Source organism: Montipora capricornis, chromosome 2 (genome assembly GCF_036669925.1).
Source record: "Montipora capricornis isolate CH-2021 chromosome 2, ASM3666992v2, whole genome shotgun sequence".
Lineage (NCBI taxonomy): Eukaryota > Metazoa > Cnidaria > Anthozoa > Scleractinia > Acroporidae > Montipora > Montipora capricornis.
The window spans coordinates 41,942,350-41,951,564 of NC_090884.1; positions in this window are offsets into that span (position 1 = coordinate 41,942,350).

Consider the following 9,215-nt stretch of genomic DNA (forward strand, 5'->3'; position numbering starts at 1 on the left):
AATTCGTCCACAGAAAGGCCAGAGAGACAACTTCACTCGTGAAGCGCCATGTTTACAACAGAGCATTTTAGGCGTCCCAGCTGTCTGCATGAAACCATCTCTCACCTCTGTTTTCTTTCAAAGGCTTGCCTTTACCCACATTCCAGCTTTATGATGCCAGCATGGGGGCTTTATGTAGACGAAAATGACCCGAAATACCAGTTACAAATTATTAACCTACCAGATTTTTTCCAAAACTTATCAACGGTTTACCTTCTGACCACGTGATTGCTGATCATGAGCCCACATTGACTCAAAGCCAAACATTCTCAATTACGACTTCGTATACGATGAACCTAAGTTTAGCACTAGTTCCTTTATTCCCAAAAATGAAAAAGCACAAGAAAATAGCAAGGATGAAAGCACTTGGGACGTTAAGGGTTAAACTTATGTCTGGTGCTTTCTTTCGACGACAAAGACAAAGAGGAGGTAAAACTCTGTTCTCTGCGAGTTGTGTGTCCTCCAATCCCGCAGAACCAAGTTTCATTATAAATCTGTAGTAGCTGTTAGCACTCTCACAGGACAAGAACGGATAATGTTTTTAGTTTATATAAAACTATACAGTCTCGTACAATTATGCACTGTTAGGTTATCTGTCAAAAGATGAGTCGCTTTACACTTCAAAATTGCCACCAATTGTCAAATTTCAAAGATAAGTAGATTTGGGGATGACTGTCTCGGTAATTTTATGGATAAAGGATAACTGCCCCCGAGATTTTAGGGATAAGGGATGACTAAACCCCCCCTAAGAAGACCTCCTGAACGTCCATTCGTTTGAAAACGGAATCTGAAACAACTCTATCTCGGACGGCTGGAATTTTTACAAAGTTTTGGTCTGTTGTTCGAATCCTCGGAATTTTAGTGGTAATTAAAAATGTTTAAAATTTACCGTTGTGTGTTTGAGATATTTTATACGTTTTAGTCCAAGACCCGAAAATTTGGAATTTGTTACCACTTAACCTCATGTCCTATACTTCAATATGATATACCATAGCAATGTCGTATGCGCAGCTTTTAACATTAAAATCACGTGATAAGATGACACAATTAATGTCTCAAGGAACAAGCAAGATATTCAGGATTTATTAAGTAATGCATTTGTCTCTGTTGTTTAAGCGCATATTATCCTTGACTTTCTCTATCGATTAAACTGGTACACAGTTAAAATGCTTTGATTTCTTAGTACTCATATTAGTACCGACATTCTAGCCTCGTCACATTCATCAGCAAATAACAGGAGCGGTTTCACATGCACCACTCAGCAACTTTGCACATTATAATTGCTTTAATACTTAAACAAGATCACGCTTTCATCTGATGTTCTTAATACCTGTGCAGCAATAAGATTTATTAACAATACACAGTCAGTTGCCATGACTCAATCATCTTCACAGTCATCAGCAGAGTCATCCACTGGTTATTTGTCTGGCTGTTCCTCACGTTGCTTTGTAAAATCCTTTAACTGGCACATATCAGTGCATGGTAATCCGTTGTCGAGACGGGTGCAGCTTGGCAACTTACACAATCTTTTACAACCGCATGACAGGAGCTCAAGCACCGCCTTGGATGCTGGTTCCCCACTCATTCAATCGATGGCCGGTTTCCCGTCTTCCATGCACCATCCATTTCCAACGGTTGAGGGAATTAGTTGAGAGCTTTGGTCACAGTGCTGATTGATAATTTGCATGATCACAGTGCTTTGGTAGTGTCTTGACACGGTGGAAGCTGGTGTGGTTCCAACTCTCCTTTCCTAGAACAAAGAGGCGGTAATGCAATGCATTAACATTCTTCGTTACAGGGGCAAAGGAGTACATCGCGCATATGAATTCTTCGAGATTCTTGTAAAAGCTAGTCTGATAACTACCATTCCATACCGATCTGTTCAAAGGACTCTTTGAAGACAGGATTGGCCTTTTTCAGCTTTAAAGTGGTCAGTTTTCCTTTTCCAGAAAAGGCATTGACGGCATCGTAACCTGTGATTTGTTAAGGAGGCTCGCTAGAGTTTTAGGGCCGCGCGCAAGCTGGGCACTAGTGTGGCGCGTAAAGCCTGAATCGCACGTGTTTTTCTGATTTTTGTGACGTCAGCGTGACCAAATCTGTAAAATTAACTGCTAACTTTCTCGCGTTCCCTTCGGTAATTTTTTTGAAAATTGTCTCAGATCTAACCACAGACAGGTCCTATCAAACACCCTATATTTGTTAAAATCTGTCAGAGCTAATCGAATATATTTTGAAAAATGACAAATTACAGATTACTGGCAAAACCCTCTGAACGACCTTGACTTTTTACCACTTTAAAATTTCAGGCAAAATCATTTCCATAATATGGCAAAGAATAAAAAAAATTCACCAAACGAAAGTTTAAATATTAAGAAATTCAGGTCAAAAATAAGAAGATATCTGCCTGTCATTAGATGTGATGTTGCCATGGTGACGGCCATAATCCAAAAATTGACACCCAAAAAATAAACCTTATATTTTCGGTCCCCATGCTGGTAAGCCTCTACAGGGATAACTTTAAGAGAAATTAACTAGGTTTCCATTTGTAACTCGTGCCCTGTATTGAGGGTAATCGCAAATACTCTAGGGAGCCACCTTAACCAGTTCTCAATTCCTGACCACGCTGGGCGCATCAAGGCTTCGTACATGAGTTTGTGGAACCTCACAGTTCTGTTGTATTTCCGTCTCTCTGGTACTCCTGACATGGAACCTTCTATGATGACTCCCGATTCAATACAAATATCCTTTAGTCCACTTTCCTAAAATCTCTTTCCAATCATTCCCAGGAAGGTACATATCGTGTGGAATGCTCCAACCTTAAAATGATATTTCCAAATCTCTCGCTGTCCTTCCATTTGATCTCAGTGCCCTTTGCATATAACGCTTGGTCAAACACGACAACTATGGCTTAACGCTTGATGGTGGCCTCAATTTGTAATGACTGATTCAAGACTTCGAAGACGTTTGACAAGCTTGTGGCCGGTGCATCAATAATCGGCAGGTAACCTATGTTATCTTTCCTTACCTTAACCTCATTCCGCACTAGGATATTAAACCCGGACCACCAACAAACCTTCTGCTTTTCGGAAGCATGCAACCGAGCGAGAAACCAGGGTAGATTCTTTTGAATTTCTGACAATAATACTTCAAAATAGGATCTGGAAGGAGGATCACACCGCTCTCCCGCGTTGTAGATGGAAAGTTCACATCCACTTACTACCTCCAGACTTCTTTGTTTGGACCTCGTTATTTGACGGGGGTCGCTTGTTGAGGAGGAAATTCAGGGCCAAAATGTCGAGCCTGTATGGAGATGCCATTTACTCTGTGGAAAGTGCCGTATCCCGAGTGAGTCTCTTCCAATCTGTCAATGTTATCCCAGGCGAGAGATGTTCCTATGTAATTCTTAATGTTGTCAGGCAACGGGAGTTTATTTTGCGGCGTCATTGCCATTTTCCGAACACACAGTGCCGGGTTCAGTTCCTCAATTTGTGAGTATACAACTCCGTACCCGCATCGATTCAAGATCTGAATTAGCTCTACATTATTTGTCAAGGTGTTTAAAGCATAGGAAAGCAATATGTGTTTTGGAGCCTTTTTTCTGCCGCCCGTCACTCCGAAGACCATGTCCTGTCCGAACGAGTTGACAAGACGCTGGACTTTTGACAAGGATGGTTCCTCTGGATACTTTGAACTACCGGTTAACAAGGTTGCCAGAAACACCTTAATCTCATTGGGAAGATTTATACTATCTTCAGTAAGCTGGGAAGACTCAGGTGGCCATGGCAACTTGTCTTTATTAGAACATATGTATGGGCAGTCGTCACCGCCAAAAATACAAGCCTTGTGAACTGTCATCTAAGCAGATATTGTCTATTTCGAGAACGTTTTTATCCTCAAGTTCCCATCTCATTGAAATCGAATTCCACCTCAAGGTCAGAGTATATTACGAGTCACTGATCCGACCAATGAACATGAACATACCCAGTTCCAAATGTTCTTTTATTTGTTTTATTAAATATCATTATTCTTATTCTTATTCTTATTCTTATTCTTATTCTTATTCTTATTATTATTATTATTATTATTATTATTATTATTATTATTATTGTATTGCGTGTTGAGATTCTTTGCACCAGGGTGGGGCCTTTTTTGATACTTTTGATTGACGTTAGTTTCCCACCCTGGGAAATTTGATTTAAAATTTTTAAGAATTTTCAAATCCCCGCCCCCACGAAGCTCAGTTCATCCCGACCAAGGGACTCATCAGAGACCTTTCTGGTTGGCAAACTCGTTGGGCATCACGTCCAAAGTCCCGTTCGCTAACAAAATTATGACAGCAATCTCGCCTTATATCTCATAAGGATTCCAGACCGCGCAAATTCACAAGTGAAAATTGACAATAAAGTTGACAGTTACTTGTGAAAATACATTGTTTGTGGTTAGTTTTACGACGCTCGTTTCATCCCGACCAAGGGACTCATCAGAGACCTTTCTGCTTGGCAAACTCGTTGGGAATCACGCCCAAAGTCGCGTTCGCTAACAAAATTATGACAGCAATCTCGCCTTATATCTCACAAGGATTCCAGACCGCGCAAATTCACAAGTGAAAATTGACAATAAAGTTGACAGTTACTTGTGAAAATACATTGTTTGTGGTTAGTTTTACGAAGCTCGTTTCATCCCGACCAAGGGAATCATCAGAGACCTTTCTGCTTGGAAAACGCGTTGGGCATCACGCCCAATAACAAAATGATAACAGCAATCTCGCCTGTGGGCGTGATGCCCTACGAGTTTGCCAAGCAGAAAGGTCCCTGATGAATCCCTTGGTCGGGATGAAACGAGCTTCGTAAGACTAACCACGAACTGTTAATTTTCAAGATTCTCTTCCGTGTTAGCTAATCCACACCTGATCAAAGAATCACTAATTTGTTCTGGAAGGAGTTTCTTGTTTTGCAGTGCAAACTAATCGGGTTAAGCGAAGTTCAGCCAATCAGTCTCTAGTTCTGTTGCTCAAATTGGCATAAATAGAGAAGCACAAGTGAGCTGATGTATCACTGGTACAGACATCCAAGTAAATCGGTAGCTCAGCAACAACGATGATTTCCTCCACTATTTCAGTTATCTTTTTTGTGATGGCTGCGCTCTCAACATCAGCACGTAAATTCTTTCTTCACGGATCAATTAATTTCAGCCTTCACGGAACAAAATGTCTGGATTTATTTTCTTCTTCTCTCGAAACAGAAACGAGATCGGTAGAATCGTTGGTGATTAGGGTCCTCAATCCAGATTATCATCCTTCAGACGATGAAATATTGGCCATATTAAGGAAGGCAGAACTGGAAAGCCATGGCTACAAAAAAGGACTAACAACTGCACTCACAAGCAATCAATTTTTAGAGACGATCATCGCAAAAAGCAGCCTGAAAATTTCAAGCTTAAATGTAGCGGGCTTTTTCAAGCTTTCTTTTTGCTACAGTAACTGTCCTAGTTGAGTTCATTGCGCTTGAAGGTAATGGTTCAGTCTCGTGCAGTTCAAATACACTCGCAGTGCTAAATATTTGTATTCGTATTTATATATTTCCACGGCGCTTTCAATTTTACTTCTAGATGAAACGACACCATACCCTTGCTAAGCACTCACATTTTGACTCGCGAGGGTGCAAATGCATAATCCACCGAGGCAACAAAACTAATGTTTCTGACATTAGAGCGTCTGCGTGGGAGGCTAGGTAGAAACAAGTACTGCGGACTCAATATTCACGACAAACATCAGTCAAAGCACTGCTTCCATATGGGGCGGTCTCGCATGTCTTCCCCATATCATACGTCATAAACTGCAAAAATGACCGCTGACTCCTCCATTGTACGCCGCAATGCTGGTGGCCCAAAATCGGAATAAAAACATCTTTTTAGGTGGAAAAACGACGGATATGCCAGAAAAAAGTTGAAAACATTATTGTGCATGGTCTAAAGTGTAAATAAAAAATGCTTATTTTTTCGCCTTCAGTTCCCCTTTAAAGCTTTTTACAAATATTACTAATTAATTATCTTCGAGAAATGCGTGGTTACCGGTACCCATTTTTTTTTTCATTTTTGGATTTCAATAACACTTGTTAAGATCTGCTTTTCCCGTATATTCAGTAAACCGCGCAAAAATACCTTTGAATTAGTAGGCACCGTCCTTAATTAGACGCATGTCCAAAAGGTCAACAACGAGATCAAAGCGAGAAATCTGGCCAATATGAAGCAATGCAGAGTGGGACTGGACGTCCATTTCAAGGATGAGGCGGGTGCAATTGAAAGGCGGAAAATCGCTCTAAACAAAGTCCATGCTTCTTATTTTGCATGGGCTGTGGTTGGATTCGAGCTTCGAGTAACTAGACACCAAGTGCGCATGCGCGTCACCAATTTCAGAATCGATGTACGGAAAGACTGCCCGGGATATAGCAGGGTCGTAACGAGTTATATTTTTTCGCAACTGATCCCACATTTTTACCCAAAAATGTGATCTCTGATCCCAAAAATGATGGGAATTTTGATCCCTGAACCCGCAAAAATTTGATCCCTGATCCCTAATTCCATGAAAAATACTGCTGATCCCGAACCCACGCGTTGTGATTCCAGATCCCAGGGCTCTGATCTCTGATCCCAGCCCTTTTCAGGCCTTTGATCCCTGATCCCGTATATATCGTTACGACCCTGATATAGAATAAAACTGCAAAAAACACTGATTAGTTTATATTTTTTGTCTGCGTGAAATTTAGTCATTTCTTGCTCCCTTACTCCCTACAGTGCAAGGCCAGTGAGTGCTACGGTCATATTGAGAGAAAACAGCGTCATGTTCTACCTCGATCATGTAGTGAATTTATTTAAAGGCTTTAGGCTTTTTTCCTCTTAAAAACTGTCAGTGAGCGAATGCTTCATTTATTATTTTTGTTGAAGATGGCAAAATTTCATGGCCTGTTTTTGTTCTTTTAGGGTTCATTTGACGCCAAATGTAGTCATGAGCGGTGAAATCCCGGAGGACTGAAATATAGTAAAGTTGTCCCCATCTATAAAAGGGCTCGAGGATTGACCCTAGCAACTATCGGCCAATATCGTTGATCTTTATTTACTGTAAACTATCATGAGAGCATATAATCACTAGTTCAGTTATGCGACATGCCAGTGATAACGGCATGCTTTATCCTTTGCAACACGGTTTCAGGACTAGAAGATCATATGAGACTCAATTGTTAGGTTTTATAACTGATCTTGTTAGCGCCATGTACGACGATCAGCAAATAGATGCTTTGCTAATGGGTTTTAGCAAGGTATTTATAAGGTTAGCCACGGGCTCCTTAATAAAAAGCTGAACCATTACGGTGTCTGCGGTTCAGTACCAATAAATGGATTGAAGCCTGGAAGGAGAATTTTCCTACAATACACAAGTTCTCTGGCTTTGGTTCTACAAGGTTCGGTACTTGAGCCGTGCTCATTTCTTTTCTACATTAACGATCTACAAGAATTCGTAGTCGCCAATGTTAGGCTGTTCGCGGACGACACTATTCCTATTCATGCTGATAGCGATTGTCAAGTCCTTCAACGTGACCTTGATGATAACCTAGCCGTTTGGGAAAAAGAATGGAAAATGGAACTTCACCCGGACAACAAGTGCAAAGTTCTTCGTATAGGGAGTAAGCGCAATTTGGTGCACCGTGATTATATTCTTCATAGGAAACCCCTAGCCTCAGCCGAGTCAGCTAGCTAACAAAAGCTCTTATTAGTTGGAACGAGGACGTTAATTGTAATTGCAAATAGCCCCGGACAAATAGCCCACGCTTTCTGGACGATTAGCCCCCAATCTAAAACCATTACTAATCACACAGAAAAGATAGTTTTTAACTTCTAACCAAAAATTATACTGGTCAATTAGAATAAACCGCCTCCATGAGTTAATTTCTGGCTAATCGTCCAGAATGTGGGGGCTATTTGTCCAGGGCTATTTGTCCGTGGGGCGAAGTGTCCGGATACCGTGATCTTTGTGTTAAATTCGCACAAGTATCATGTCGAACTTTATAACACTTGAAGGTAAAAAAAGGAAAGTAACAAAAACCTGGTGTCTTGCCGTCATTTTGCCTCAGATGCATCCTTTGTTTCGTGAGTTGTCAGTTACACCCCAAGATAACTTGATCACAGGGCGGCCGCTAAAATCGATGTCACTTTCGATTTTGCGATTTTACTTGTACGACCAAAAGTACGATATAAAAATTGAACGTAACAAAAATCTCCCGAAATGTTTTTCGCTCATGGTAACTTGTTATATTCGTGGCACAAAATTTATGATGTTTTCATCTCGCAAATTTTGTTGCTTATGGCAAATTGTTTTTTTCTCGATCGACACTTCCTAAAAGTTCCTTCTGCACTCCTTAAAAACTACATATCAATATTTATTTACTTTTGCGTCAATATTTGTTTCGCATAAAGCAGGCTAACAAAATCTGTATCTTGCTTAGTTCGCATTTTTAATTTTTGAGCGTTAAAATAGAATTTTTGGTCGTATGTTTCTGACAACAAGTCGTATATTTGGACGTCCCCCATCCAGGTACTAACCCCGCCGGAAAGAGTTTAACTTCGGTAAACATTGGTCTTGGAAAGACTCACAGTACACGCTTAAGCTTGTAGTGAAAAAGAAGTTGTAAATGATCAATATTTCAGCTTTGAAGCCAAATGTTTCTCGATTTCCTTCAATCAGGCTCTCTGGGTTTAGTATTTTACTGAACCACATGTCTTTTCAGGGGGTATTTAGCAAAGATATCTACCATGGCACTGTAATGATTTACGATACCAAAACAATATCGTGTACTATTAGAGCTACATATTACGCGAGGAGTTACAACTTGAATCTCCTGAAAAAACAAAACGCAGCTCAGTTGACAGTTATGGAAAAAAACGCTGTCAAGTTACTGCACTACCACACGTACGCAATGCGTTCCTACTTTAAAAAATATCCCGTATCTCCTCATTCCTTTCCTCCTCCCCCCCCCCCCCCCCTCCCCAGCCAAAATCCCGTATTCCTACAATTTTTTTGCCTAAATATCCCGTATCCTGACCGCTTCTTGGCCTTTTTTTAGTGCCATAAGAGGCAGGCACAGAACAGTTTCGGCTGTTTGTCTATTCTCTCGAGAAGCGATCAC